This window comes from Pongo pygmaeus, chromosome 15 (assembly GCF_028885625.2).
Source record: "Pongo pygmaeus isolate AG05252 chromosome 15, NHGRI_mPonPyg2-v2.0_pri, whole genome shotgun sequence".
Taxonomy (NCBI): Eukaryota; Metazoa; Chordata; class Mammalia; order Primates; family Hominidae; genus Pongo; species Pongo pygmaeus.
In genome coordinates this window covers 21,305,195-21,318,892 of record NC_072388.2, presented here as the reverse complement: position 1 = coordinate 21,318,892, position 13,698 = coordinate 21,305,195, and the positions used below count along the sequence as shown (strand labels likewise).

The window sequence follows — 13,698 nt, the reverse complement described above, 5'->3', positions numbered from 1 at the left end:
TATAACTTAGAAAGGGATTGGGACTCTTGGGAAATATTATATAAATGCAACACTTTATTCACTTAACAAACATTTATCAAGTGCCCACGATGGGCTAGTTACTGTTCTCGGCACAGGGGGGACAACAATAAACAAAAAGACTCTCATTCTCATGTGAAGCAGCAGCAGCAGCAGATTTAGCCTTCTTTCTTAACACGTATTATACCACACCCACCTGTGTGTCCTCTATTGATGCCGCAGGTAATACACAATCAGTCATACGTTATTAAATATTTGAGTGTCTGTTCTGCTCCAGGCACTGTGGCAGGCATGGGGATAGTTAGTTTTTGTACCAAGGAACTCACAGTCCAGTGGATGTTCCCGACAAGTATACAGGGAATTTCAGTTCAAACTGGAGTTCCAGTTCCCCAAGAGGACGGCATCCAGGCAGCTCCTGCAAGAAAAGTGAGGATGGGACTGGGGTTGAAGAAGCTCTTGGAGAAAGTGACATGTACATTGAGGCTGAAAGACCAGTTGGACATAGTCAGGCAATGTTCAGCATGGAGGGAGGGTGGAGTAGAATGGGGTGGGAAGAATGTTGTAGCAGAAGGAATTAACATGTGTCAAGGTCTGAGGACAGGAAAAATCACAGCTGTTTGTGGGAATTAAAGGTTGTTCAGTATAGCCACACCATAGACTAGAAGGCAAGAAATATATAATAGAAGCAAGGACCCCATCATGAAAAGCCTCATGGGCCATAAAGAGATTGGGCTTTCCCCTAGGAGGAATGAGGTTTGAAGGGTTTCAGACAGAAGACCGACACGATCATATTTGTATTTTAGGAGAGTCATGCTGCAGAGCTAAAGGATGGATTGGTGAGGGGAATAAGATCAGAGGCAAGAAAAGATGATTACAATTCAGTTGTAGGGATTCAGATTAGAGATGACCGTCATGTGCATCTTGGGGCAGTGGGGGTAGAGAAAAGTAGATGCATTTGGCATTTAGGAGGTAGAACTGGTAGGCCTTGGTGATTAAGGTTGAAGGAGTCAAGGACTGTGTGGTCTTGTTGGGGATACAGGCGAAGTAAATCAAGGACAACACTGGTACGTATTGTCGTATCGTCTGAATTGGTGTGGTTCAGACTGGTCAAGTTGACCCCTCTGTCCTTGTCACCCTTTCTACTCACTCTTCAACACTTAAGACTTGCTGGGACTTGAGGAAGCATCCCCTGTGCTTTTGGACTCTATGTCTACAATGGCAGAGTAAATAAGTTACCTGAGAAGTCAGTCTTCTTCTTCGTTTCAATGTGCTTCAACTGCTGGCCCAGATCACCTCCTCTTTCCTGATTCCCATAGTGTCTCTTCTGCTCTTCAGCTTTTACTCTCAGACTGAAGTTCTGCTCTTCAGAGAGTGTGCGTGCCCACACCCTGGAAATGGAGGAATGAGGGGCTTGTTTCTGGGAATATGTCTACTTCTGATTGGGAGAATAGTGAATGGGATTGAGGTTTCCTGAAACAGGAAACTCTTTTGGAGTTCAGCTTCTACCAGGTGTGGTAGAGATTTGCCTACTTTCTTGTACCAGCCTAGAAACTTAAATTCTCCTCTGGCCTTTTGTTGCTGACTGTCAAGGATCACTTTGTTTTTCTCAGAGGAGCCAGGGCCCATGGTTTAAATAAAGTCACCCATTAATTGTGTCTGGTAAACTTTTAAGGGTTAATGTGACACACCAAATTTATATCACATACCTAAGAACATAAAATCAGAAGGCTTATGGGAGTGAGGCCTAGTGGTACTTGGAGCTTTGGCGGAAAGAAAAAAGGGCATCTCTGTTATAAGAGTTCAGCAAGTTGTGCTCACTTTAGCGGCACATATACTAAAATTGGAGCAGTACAGAGAAGATTAGCATGGCCCCATGTACAGATGACATGCAAATTCACGAAGCGTTCCATATTAAAAAGAGAAAAAAGTACGGGCGCAGTGGCTCGCGCCTGTAATCCCAGCACTTTGGGAGGCCGAGGCGGGCGGATCACCTGAGGTCAGGAGTTCAAGACCAGCCTGGCCAACATGGAGAAACCCTGTCTCTACTAAAAATACAAAATCAGCCGGGCGTGGTGGCATATGCCTGTAATCCCAGCTACTCGGGAGGCTGAGGCAGGAGAATCACTTGAACCCGAGAGGCAGAGGTTGCAGTGAGCCGAGATCACACCATTGCACTCCAGCCTGGGCAACAAGAGTGAAACTCCATCTCATAAAAAAAAAAGAAAAGAAAAGAAAAAAGAGTTTAGCAAGTTTGAGTACAAGCTACCCTTGGAATTGGGTTATAACTGAACCGTTTTGGGGAAATTTTGCAGCCTGGGTCCAGGTTTATAGAATTTAGTGAACACCAACAGAGCCTGCAAGCCTTCTGGTCCAAGAACCAACTAAACCTCACAGGATCCACACCCTGTCTTCCAAGATTGAAATATGATGGAGGGTCAGGCTAGCCCTCCTGGGCTCAGTGCAGACTCAACAGAACCCATTCTCATCCACCTTGCTCCATGTCTGGGGGACATCAGCCCTGAGAATTGGGGTGTGAGATAGCAATTTTTCAGGCCCAGGCTGAAAAAGTAATGAGTAGGATTAAAATGGGGTTCCCCAGGGTGGCATGGCAGGCCACCCCTGGATTTCTTGGTGTCTTCAGTTTTTCACTTCTCCCCGATCCAGGCCAGCTGAGGAGCCATGTTTAGCTCATGCTGAAGAGAGAACTACTCAGCTCTTGGAAAATGCTGAGCTGGGTATTCCTGCCTCTTGGCTGAGCTAAGTAACTGGGTGGTGATTCAGCAGAAACTCCAGCTCCAGCAGCTGGCGCAGGAGCTAACAGGATAAGAAGGAAGAGGAAGAGAGAGCCAGGAAAGGAGGCGGGGAGGGGATGGGGCAGTATGGGCAGGAGCTTAGCTGTGTTTGGTAAAAGCTGTGTGCCTCCAGGAGCACTCACAGCCCTCACAGCTTCTCTGCACCCTCCTCCTCTGCTGGTGTGTCCTTGGAAGAGAGAGGCCCTTCCGGAAGGCTCAGAGCACCTCCTCTCCTTTGGAGGGGGTTCCGAGATTTCTAAAACGTTGTAAGTGCTTCGAGATGAAAAGGGCTGGAGAAGGGGAAATGTTACTATCGTGCGATGGGCAAGATCTGTTTCAAAACCACACTCCCCACTGTGCACTTTATAGAAGCTGGGATCAAAGCGCAGTTTATGAGGAAGGGCTGCTTTGATTTTTTTTTTTTTTTTTTTTTTTTGGCTGTTGTGTGGCTTTTTGTGGGTTTTTTTTTTAATGTTTTTGTCTTTCACCAGTCGAGTTACATGTATAACTTCATCAGACAAGTTATGTTACATGTACAATAATCAAGGTGTGGAAAGACTTTATAATGTGGCTCCTCACCCGCTATATAAAATGTTTTGGCCTTGAGGTGGGGGTGAGCGGGGAATAGAGAAGGATTCTAGGAGGGTTCTGTGAAGCTGGATCCGTGTCTCCCCACTCCCCCACACCTCCAGGCCTCTCTGGGTCTTTGACGAGGAAAGACTGTTCCGTGTGGCCTGCGTGGGCAGAACTGGAACCTTATCAGAGCCTTGGGTTGTGTGCGTTAGAGGTCAAACAGGCCTCCGTGTTTTCTTTGCCTATCAGCGCCTTTTGGCAGCCGGCACTGCTTACCTCCTAGATCTGGAAACCCCTGCGGTTGGACAGGCCAAGCCGAAGCAGCTTTTCCACAATTAGAAACACGTGCTCAGTTCCTTCCACAAGCGGGGGAGGCGGCCAAGGGAGCCCGGTGCAGCCAATCACAGAGCCGAGCGTAGCCACGCCCACGCCCCCGCAGACCCGGCTTCCCTGCCCTGCGGCTCCAAACTCCAGCCTGGGCACCCAGACCCAGAGGGCTGCTGGGAGGGACATGCCTCGCCCCTTTTGCTCCAGCTGGAGGGCAGGGAGTCTGTGGGAGCTGGCCAGAGCGTGGCAGAAGGCAGAGAAGTGCACGCCCCAGCAAAAGGTGAGGCTGAGAAGCCAACCCTTCTGGCAGGCCATGACCCAGGTGAAATTTATGGCGTTTCAGAGGGCTGGGGAGCTCCATCCAGAAAGGTGCCTGTTTTGCAGGTTTGGAGAGGAACAGGGCGTTCTGATTTCTACAAAGTGGCGTCACTGCTTCCTTTTTCAGCAGCGGTCTGCTTAGTACATTCCATCTTGTTGTTTTCAGTCCTGGCCTCTCTCTGTTCTGCTCCTCTCAAGCCCTTTTTCTCTCCCACTCATCTGCATTGTCCTCCCCTTGCTCTCCCCCGCCCTGTGGTTTCTTGTGCTCTTTCCCTCTCTTCTTCACCATCTGTCTTTATGGACTTTGGCAAGTCTGGACATTTTCCCCCCTTTCTACTGCCTATTTTCACTTATCTGAACAGACGAGGAGGAGTGGCCTGGTTCTGGAAATGTTAAAGGAAAACCAAGCCTTTCCAAGCCAGTCCAGTCCACTCCTGAGAAAGGTGCAAGCCAGCAAGACCGAGAAATCCAAATGGAGTTCCGGGAGTTTGGAGGGAACATGTGACTGTGACATTGATTAAGGGGGTTGGTGGGAGGGGACCCAAGGTGGAAATCCCTGTGGGAAATGACTTTCTAAAGCCCTGGGAGCAATGGATGCACCTTTCTTGGTTTCTGAGGCATAACTGTCAAAGTCTTCCCCTTTTGCCATATTGGCATCTTCCTTCTTGCTGCCCAGAAAGCAGTAGGCTGGGGCTAACCAGTGTCTCGGTGACAGACCCAGAGTCCCAAGTGGCACTGGCAGTAGTGACCATGGGTACCACTGACCCAAGCAGGAGGAGAGATGATGTGGGAGCGGCCAAGGGAAAGCAGAGTGATGTGTGTATAATGAAGGAAGGCGGGACAGAGGCAGAACAAGCAACTGGGAATTAGGCTGTCCTAGTCTGGTCTTTGCTGTGAATTAGCTGGGGTCTAAATTCACTCACATATAAAATGAGGTTCTGGGGCCGCCATGGTGGCTCACAACTGTAATCCTAGCACTTTGGGAAGCCAAGTCAGGCAGATCGCTTGAGCCCAGGACTTGGAAGCTGCAATGAGCTATGATCACGGCACTGCACTTCAGCCTGGGTGACAGAATGAGACCCCTATCTGTAAAAGAAAAATAAAATAAAATGAGGTTCTGGGTCTCTAAGGTCATTCCTGCCTTCTAATCACCCATGAGGCTGGACACAAGCCTTGGGTGGTAGGGCGCAGGCTTCAAATATTTACCTCTAGGGCCAAGAGTTGGCTACAAGGAGAGTCCCAACTGGTTCATTCTTACCACTGTCCTTATAACAACCAATCCAGCCCCGTATCCAGATGGCCCTATCCCAGCCTTTACCCTGTCAGACCAGAACAGTGTGGCTCATTGAGTGGCAGCTGGCTTAGTAGAAGAAATGAGATTGGTTCAGGGATCCATGTGGGAATGTTCATTGGCTCCCTGAGGAAGGCACAAAATGACCCCCTGCTGGCCCAGCTCAATGAGAAGCCAAAGTCCTGTGTCCAAAGCAAGGGAGCCTGAAAACAGTCATCGCCGGGTGAGGTGGCTCACGCCTGTAATCCCAGCACTTTGGGAGGCCAAGGCAGGTGGCTCACTTGAGCCCAGGGGTTCTAGACCAGCCTGGGCAACCTGGAGAAACCCATCTTTACAAAAAATACAAAAATTAGCTGGGCCTGGTGGCATACACCCGTAGTCTCAGCTACTCAAGAGGCTGAAGTGGGAGGATCACCTGAGTCTGGGGAGGTTGAGACTGCAGTGAGCCATCATCGTGCCAGTGCACTCCAGCCTGGATGACAGAGTAAGACCCTGTCTCAAAAAAAAGAAAACTTCGGTGGCTCATGCCTGTAATCCCAGCACTTTGAGAGGCCAAAGTGGGCAGATTGCTAGAGTTCAGGAGTTCAAGACCAGCCTGGGCAACATGGCGAAACCCCATCTCTACCAAAAATACAAAAAATTAGCTGGGCGTGGTGGCAGGTGCCTGTGGTCCCAGCTACTCAGGAGGCTGAGGTGGGAGGATTGCTTGAGCCCAGGAGGCAGAGATTGTAGTTTGCCAACATCAGGCCACTGCATTCTAGCCTGGGTGACAGAATGAGACCCCATCTCAAAAAAAGAAAACAGTTACCAAGTAGTCTCTCTCTGGGAATAACGTGTACTCTTAGTGAGCTTTTTTTTTTCTTTGTTTTTGTTTTGTTTTGTTTGAGATGAAATCTCTGTCACCCAGGCTGGAGTGCAGTGGCACGATCTTGGCTCACTGCAACCTCTGCCTCCCAGGTTCAAGCGATTCTCAGCCTCCCAAGTAGCTGGCATTACAGGCATGCTAATTTTTGTGTTTTTAATAGAGACAGGGTTTTGCTATATTGGCCAGGCTGGTCTTAAACTCCTGACCTCAAGTGATCTATCCGCCTCAGCTTCCCAAAGTGCTGGGATTACAGGTGTGAGCCACCGTGCCCAGCAAGCTTTTTGCTTTTTTTTTTTTTTTTAAGAGACAGGGTTACCCAGGCCAGCATGCAATGGCACAATCACAGCTTATTGCAGCCTTGAATTCTTGGGCTCAAGTGATCCTCCCACCCCAGCCTCCCTTGTAGCTGGGACTACAGGTATGTGTCACCACATCTGGCTAATTTTCTGTTATTTTTTAAGAGACAGGATCTTGCTGTGTTGCCCAGGCTGGCCTCAAACTTCTGGCCTCAATTGATCCTCCCACCTCAGCCTCTGCTGTCACTGGGATTACAGGTGTGAGTGACTGTGCCTGGCTGTATTTTGTGAGCTTTCCTAGAGGAAGGAGAGACAGCCACAATATGTACCCTCTCCCCGCAGCTCTGTCTGGCAACTGGGGCACTTGCTGGCCTTGCTTCATGGGCCATCCTATGACATATTAAACCTGATATTTACTCCCTAGAGCAGCACAGTGGCTTCTATGTGCACCCTTCTTGAATTTTCTGTGTAGATGTATCTATCTCTCGTTTCCATTCAGTAAGCTTTAGCACCTACTGTGTGCCAGACAGGACCTCAAGGCCACAGCGGCCACCAGGGGATTGTTTATAGCTACATGTGCACCGCTGGCTGTGGACAGTCTTCGTGGGGCCTGAGGAGTGGGGCAGCACGGGCAGCAACTGCGCAGCTCTTCAGCTTTCTGCAGGGTGTTCCTCCCTAGCAGACAGAGGCACGTGACTTATAAGACCTGGTGGTATTTTCTTCACTAGTGGAAACTGAGGCACGGGAATATGTTTGACCATCTGGGCTCCTGGTCCAGTGCCTTAGCCTGTGCTCCCCAGCCCCACAGACTATACCTGTGACCCACTCCCAACTTCCAGACAGCTGGGTTGAAGGACCCCAGAGCAGGTCATTTGTGAAGGAGCATCCTCCAGAGAAAAAGATGAAACAGATTAGAGATTGAGAAGGGTCAGGGGCACAATGTACAATGTGGTCTGATGCATGATATGGTCTCTAAAATCCTTCAAACCATTCCCATTCCCCGCCACTCTGCTTTGCCTCTGAGTGTCAGCATGATTCTGAGCAAATCACGTGCTCTTTTTTACTTTCTTAGTCTACAGTTTCTTAAGATGAACAATAAAAATAACCATTTAACATTTTATGCAACAATACACAGGATACAGAGTATCGTCACATGATTCAAATGGACCATAGGTTTTACATGGAGAAAAGGGAGGCTCAAAGAGGTTAACTGAGAGTACGTGACTAAGCTGGGAAGGGCACCATGGCCGCTGAGTTCTTCAAGTTCAAAAGTTCTGTGATTCTCGGATTCAGACCTGCCAGGTCCCTCTGAGACAGCTGACTCTGGCTCCTTCCCTTCATGCTGCTGGTGATCCTCCTCCCCATTCTTACCACTTCACACCTTACACAAGCTCCTCTGAGCTCTGCTCACTTGTTCCACACCCGAAAAAGACTCCAGAAACCCACATCATCCTTCACTTACCAGGTGCTACTAGGTAGAGTTGAGGGGAAGAGTGATAAGATCACAGCCTCAGCTCTGGACGATTGCAGGGACTTAAAACCAGCTCCACAACTCCCCAATCCATCCTTAAAACCTTCTAAATGAAGATTTATTTGTTTATGCTAATGATTCATTGGTGTTCTATTTCAAAATGCACTAAAGAAATTAATTTTAAATTGTCTCTTTTACCTATAATCTATAATACTGTCATGCATTGCTTAATGATGGGGATACATTCTGAGAAATGTATGCTTAGATGATTTAGTCATTATGCAAACATCATAGAGTGTACTGACATGAAACTAGATGGCATAGTCTACTACACACCTAGGCTACATGGTGTAACCTGTTGCTCCTAGTCTACAAACCTGTATAGCATGTTATTGTACTGAGCACTGTAGGCAGTTGTATTTGTGCATTAAACATATCTAAACAGAGAAAAGATACAGTAAAAATATGGTCTTATAATCTTATGGGACCACCAAGGTGTAAACAGTCTGTTGTTGCCTAAAATGTCATTATGTAGCACATGACTGTGTATTGATTTAGGGTTAAAAATGGGTTGACTGAGCCCAGAAGGATATAGGACAAGCTCTTCCAAGGTGTGTTTCGGTGTTGTCTACCATAGGACAGTACACGGTGGGGCCACTCTGTCCCCTCTGACATGAAGAGTGTACTCAGACTCGGGACTCTTGGGATAATAATCTCGTGGCTTTCTATCTTGACTTCTTTTATGGCCTTTGATTGTGGCTTCTGGCCAGTAAAATAAGGAGACCAACAAAATCTTGGGGGCAGAAAATAAAGGATTCATGTCTGTGAACATCCTGGCACTCCACTCGCCTTGCAAGAAGTTTGTGATTCTTGGGCCAGTGTTTGTGTATCTGGGTTGTGTGGGTGGGCCTGAAGTTGTAAGGAATACAGGGGAGACTGGAGGAGAACCTGGATTAGATGAAGGAGGGATATTGTATCTTTTGCCCTGGATTTCTCTAAAAGGAAAGAGGAAAAACACTGCTAGAGTTACAAGGCAAGGCTGTTTGCTACTGTATTGAATTACCAAATGGAGGAAGAGGAAATAGGAACACTCTAGCTGTGGGATCCCAACTAGGGTTGGGAAGCTGGAAGAAGTGGGAAGCAGCTATATGGTATGGAACCTTGCTAACCAGGTGAACACACTAGTGACCTCACCTTCACTTCTAGAGAGCGCCATCCCTTCCCTCCATCTGGTGTCCTGCAAGGCCTGTGGACAGACACTCCTTTGGGCTCCTGGTGTGTGTTGCCTGGCTGCTGTTTAAAAGCTTTTCTCTTTAAGGGTATGTCCCTGCTGTCTGGTCTTTCTGCGTAGTGTCTGTCTGGTATCCATTTCCTGTTGCTACTGTTACAAGTAACCACAAACTTAGTGGTTTAAAACTATACAAATGTACTATCTTAGTCCTGAAAGTCAGAAATCCTCAACTCTGGTGTCAGCAGGCCTGAATTTCTTCTGGAGGCTCTGGGGAGGATTCCTTGCCTTTTCTAGCTTCTGGGGACCTCCTGTGTTCTTTGGCTCATGGCCCCATCTTTCATCTTCAAAGCCAGCAGTGTAGCATCTTCAAGTCTCTCTTTCTCTCTGTCTGATGTTTCCATGATCACATGTCTTTTTATAACTCTGACCTTCTTGCCTCCCTCTTGTAAGGACTCCTCTGACAACACTGGTCCCTCTGGATAATCCAGGATAATCTCCCCATCTCAAGATCCTTAACTTGGCTGAGCTCAGGCCTGTAATCTCAGCATTTTGGGAGGCCGAGGTGGGTGGATGACCTGAGCTCAGGAGTTCGAGACCAGCCTGGCCAACATGGTGAAACCCGTCTCTACTAAAAATACAAAAATTAGCCAGGTGTGGTGGCGGACACCTGTAATCCCAGCTACTTGGGAGGCTGAGGCAGGAGAATCGTTTTAACATGGGAGATGGAGGTTGCAGTGAGCCGAGACCGCGCCATTGCACTCCAGCCTGGGCAACAAGAGCGAAACTCTGTCTCAAAAAAAAAAAATCCTTAACTTAATCACATTTGCAAAGTTCCTTTTGTCATTTAAAATAACATAGTCACAAATCTCAGGGATTAGAACATTGATATCTTGGATGGCCATAATTCTGCCTTCAACTGCCCCCATTCCAAAGAGATCTGCTGTCATTGCCAAGGGGAGGAAGTGAAGGAGAGACTTCTGTAATTCCTGGAGATCAAAGTCTGGGGTCAAAGCTGGGATGGGGCTGAGGGTACCTTCTCTGCAGGGAGCCCAGCCCTCCACAGTGGGCAAGCCAGTTCCAGGTCTGCAGCAAGGACTCTGAATCCCTCTGCCAGTCCTGCAGAAAGCATTGAGCCCATCTCTCCTGCTTGGCAGCTGGGAGGCCCTGGACTCTGGGCAGTGTTCCAGATTGCTAGAATCTGAGTTTTCCTCCTCCTGCCTGACTCATTATTTGTATCTCTTCTGTCATCTTGATGTTGAGTTCTTCAAACTGGGTGGATTAAGTAACCAGCCCCTGACTTCAGCATCTTCTTGAACTCTTGTCTTCTTAATAGTCTTTCATCTTATTTTTTACCCAGGAAGCAAGAAAAAAAGAGGGGAGGAAATGCCCAAAAAATACATACAAGCCTGGAATTCCATGAGGGCCTCTAAAGAAGCAGTAACCACTCCCACAACTAGGTTACAATGGACAAGAACCAGTCTTATGACTTTTTATTTTGTCCAGTTGGACCAGGATTATAAATTTCTCCATGTTGCCAGGGTCTCCTCCTCCTATAGAAGGCATCTCTGATTCCCCTGGGCTGAGTTAGGGGTTCCACTAGCTCTGTGAATAGCTTTGCCATCACCTCATTGTTTTGTGGGCATCTCTTACTTCACCCGTAGTCCCTGTTACACTGCCAACTTCCTAAAGGCAGGGACTGGTGTCTTATCAGTAACCTCCCCACCAGCAAGAATGCCTAATACATGTAGGCCCTGCATGGATGACGGATGAGTATATGAGTGGATGGATGGATGATGGATGGTTGGATGGGTGGGTGGATGGATGGATGGATGGTGGATGGATAGATGGGTGGGTGGATGGATGCATGGATGATGCATGGCTAGATGGGTGGATGGGTGAATGGATCTATATGGATGGATGGATGGATGGATAGACGGATGGATGAAAAGCCCCTGACATTTTAAAGTTGCTATGGCCAATGATCCTCATCTACACGTGGCTTCCCTGAGGTCACTGTATCTCAGGAATGTGGAATTCAGGGTCTAGCCGAGAAGAGAGGGTTCCAGAATACCATCGTCAGCAACAGACAAGTGCCAAGCAGTAGCTAGCCAGCAGCAGGGCTCCTGACCAGGGCAGGAGCTTGGCAAGCACCCACTGACCTTTCCTCTCTGGATGGAGGCTCAGGTTTCAGCCTGCTGTGAGGGAAGCTGTCTTGTGGTACCAGGAGACTGATACCCTCTTTCCCCTCAGTCACATGGTATGATCACCCAACTGCAGGGTGAAGGGCCAGATCTGGGGCCTGCAGCCATTGTTCCAAGGAGATTAGGTGTCACAGGCAGCCTGCCTATCCCCACCTCATTCTCAGAATTTCTTTTTGTTTCTGAAAGATTACTGTGAGGGTGAAAGGTTAAATATTAGTCAAGGGCTGAGTTCTTGGGAAGTGATGGAGATAAGGTTAGGCAAGACAGAAGATAGCCACAGATAGGTTATTTTACAAAGCATCCCTATCTCTGTCACCCCAGGAAGACCACAGAGCTGATAGTTTGAAGGTGTCTTTCTGTGACTCAGTAAGGTCCATCCTGTAAAGAGATGATTTCATGTTTTCTTTCCCAGCACACAGGGAGGTGGTCTGCTTGGGGGAAGAGGAATTTCTTTGAGTTGTCCTGCTCTGCCCTTATTTTCCTCAAGCACTTTCTGTCATTTCCTCGCCCTCCCCTCTTCTCCCCTTGGAGGAGGATTTTCTTCCCTGAGATCAAGATCCGGTTCCTTATTGTGTAATCCTTACCTATCCCTGAGGCTCATGGGGTTTGTTTCCTAATCTTCCTTCCTTCCTTTTATCAGTCTCCTCTATCCTTGAGTTACTGCTGTGTCTGCCTGAATTCCTGGGTAAAGGGGCCCAGCCTTGTACCTTGCACGCCTCGGGGCCTAGGGAAGAAGCTGAGATCACAGACCCAGTTGTTTCGAGTGTCTCAGGTTGGCTTGTCACCAGGCACATGATCCTGAAATCCTTATTGAATTGAGCAAGACAAACCAAATGTGTATTTATCAGGATGCCAGTCCGTCTGGAACATTTGAGTATTTACAAAGTGTTCTCCCTGCTCGGGCACTTAAAATCCTTCCTCTGACGACATGTTTTGCTTCTCCTTGTGTGACATCATCTTGGATAATAGCTCTTCCATGAGGAGTCAGGAGCTTCTGCTCTTGAAGTCAAGTTTCCTGTTGCCCTTTGGCAACGTGAAGCCAACTAGGGATTGTGTCTCCTTTTGATGAGGTTCCTGGGGAGCAGAAGAGGTTGATGTGCATTGTGGAATGTGTAGACTGAGATGATATTGGAAGGCTAATGAATTGTGATATTTTAAAATTCATTTATTAAATACTTGCTGAGCATCTACTATTTGCAGGCACCAATGATAAATCCTGAGATTTAAAAACATGAAAACATTTACTTGCCCTTTAAAAACATGAAAACATTTACTTGCCCTCGGTGTCTTAAAAAAAAAAAAAAAATTTTTTTTTTTTTTGAGATGTAGTCTAGCTCTGTTGCCCACGCTGGAGTACAGTGGCACAATCTCGACTCACTGCAAACTCCGCCTCCCGGGTACAAGTGATTTTCCTGCCTCAGCCTCCCGAGTAGCTAGGATTAGAGGCGCCCACCACTACACCCAGCTAATTTTTGTATTTTTAGTAGAGACGGGTTTCACTGTGTTAGCCAGGCTGGTCTCGAACTCCTGACCTCATGATCTGCCCACCTTGACCTCCCAAAGTGCTGGGATTACAAGCGTGAGCCACCATGCCCGGCCAGAAGCAGGTCATTTTAATACAAAGAAATACATCCCGGCTGGGCGCGGTGGCTCCTGCCTGGAATCCCAGCACTTTGGGAGGCCGAGGATCACGAGGTCAGGAGATCGAAACCATTCTGGCTAACATGGTGAAACTCCGTCTTTACTAAAAATACAAAAAATTAGCTGGGTGTGGTGACGGGCACCAGTAGTCCCAGCTGAGGCAGCAGAATGGCGTGAACCCGGGAGGCAGAGCTTGCAGTGAGCCGAGATCGCGCCACTGCACTCCAGCCTGGGCGATAGAGTGAGACTCCGTCTCAAAAAAGAAAAAAGAAATACATTCCAACATTAGATATAAACAAAGTGGTCTGGGATTGTTCTAGAGAGAAGGAACAAACTTTGTTCCTCGTCTACAAAACACAGCTGATATATCTTCCCTTGTAGGCATGTTGCTAGGAATAAATAACATGCTGAATTATAAAGATTCACAGAACAGGTGACATTTAAGCTGGATCTTGAAAGAGGAGAAGGGGTTTGCCAGGTGGAGACGGTGCACAAAGGAAGGTTACAGATGGTTAACGTGAGGACCATCCTACCCTAACCAAATGTTCTCAGCATCAAGTAAGGTTGGGAAATACTTGGAAAGTAGAAGTACCATTTAAGAATACGGTATTGATAAAATTTGATCAGCCATTCAAGTGAAGTCAGAGCCACCACACCACCCAGCTTATTTTTAA

The 13,698-nt window shown here is 47.7% G+C and overlaps 1 protein-coding gene and 1 non-coding gene across 3 annotated transcripts in view; both read left to right on the top strand.

Annotated features, from left to right (window-relative positions):
* The window catches only part of SLC7A8 (solute carrier family 7 member 8), a 58,514-nt gene that overhangs the window by 25,738 nt on the left and 19,078 nt on the right, over nucleotides 1–13,698 (top strand). Inside the window, exon 1 of one of the 2 annotated variants that reach the window (XM_054448880.2) lies at nucleotides 3,253–3,990. The exons of the other annotated variant lie outside the window; for it this stretch is intronic. The gene's annotated coding sequence lies outside the window, so the exon portion shown is untranslated. Of the gene's footprint in view, nucleotides 1–3,252; nucleotides 3,991–13,698 lie in introns of those variants that run through there. 2 annotated transcript variants of the gene reach the window in all.
* On the top strand, nucleotides 1,829–1,934 carry LOC129013355 (U6 spliceosomal RNA). The gene has a single exon (XR_008493846.1). It is a non-coding gene; the product is annotated as a U6 spliceosomal RNA (small nuclear RNA).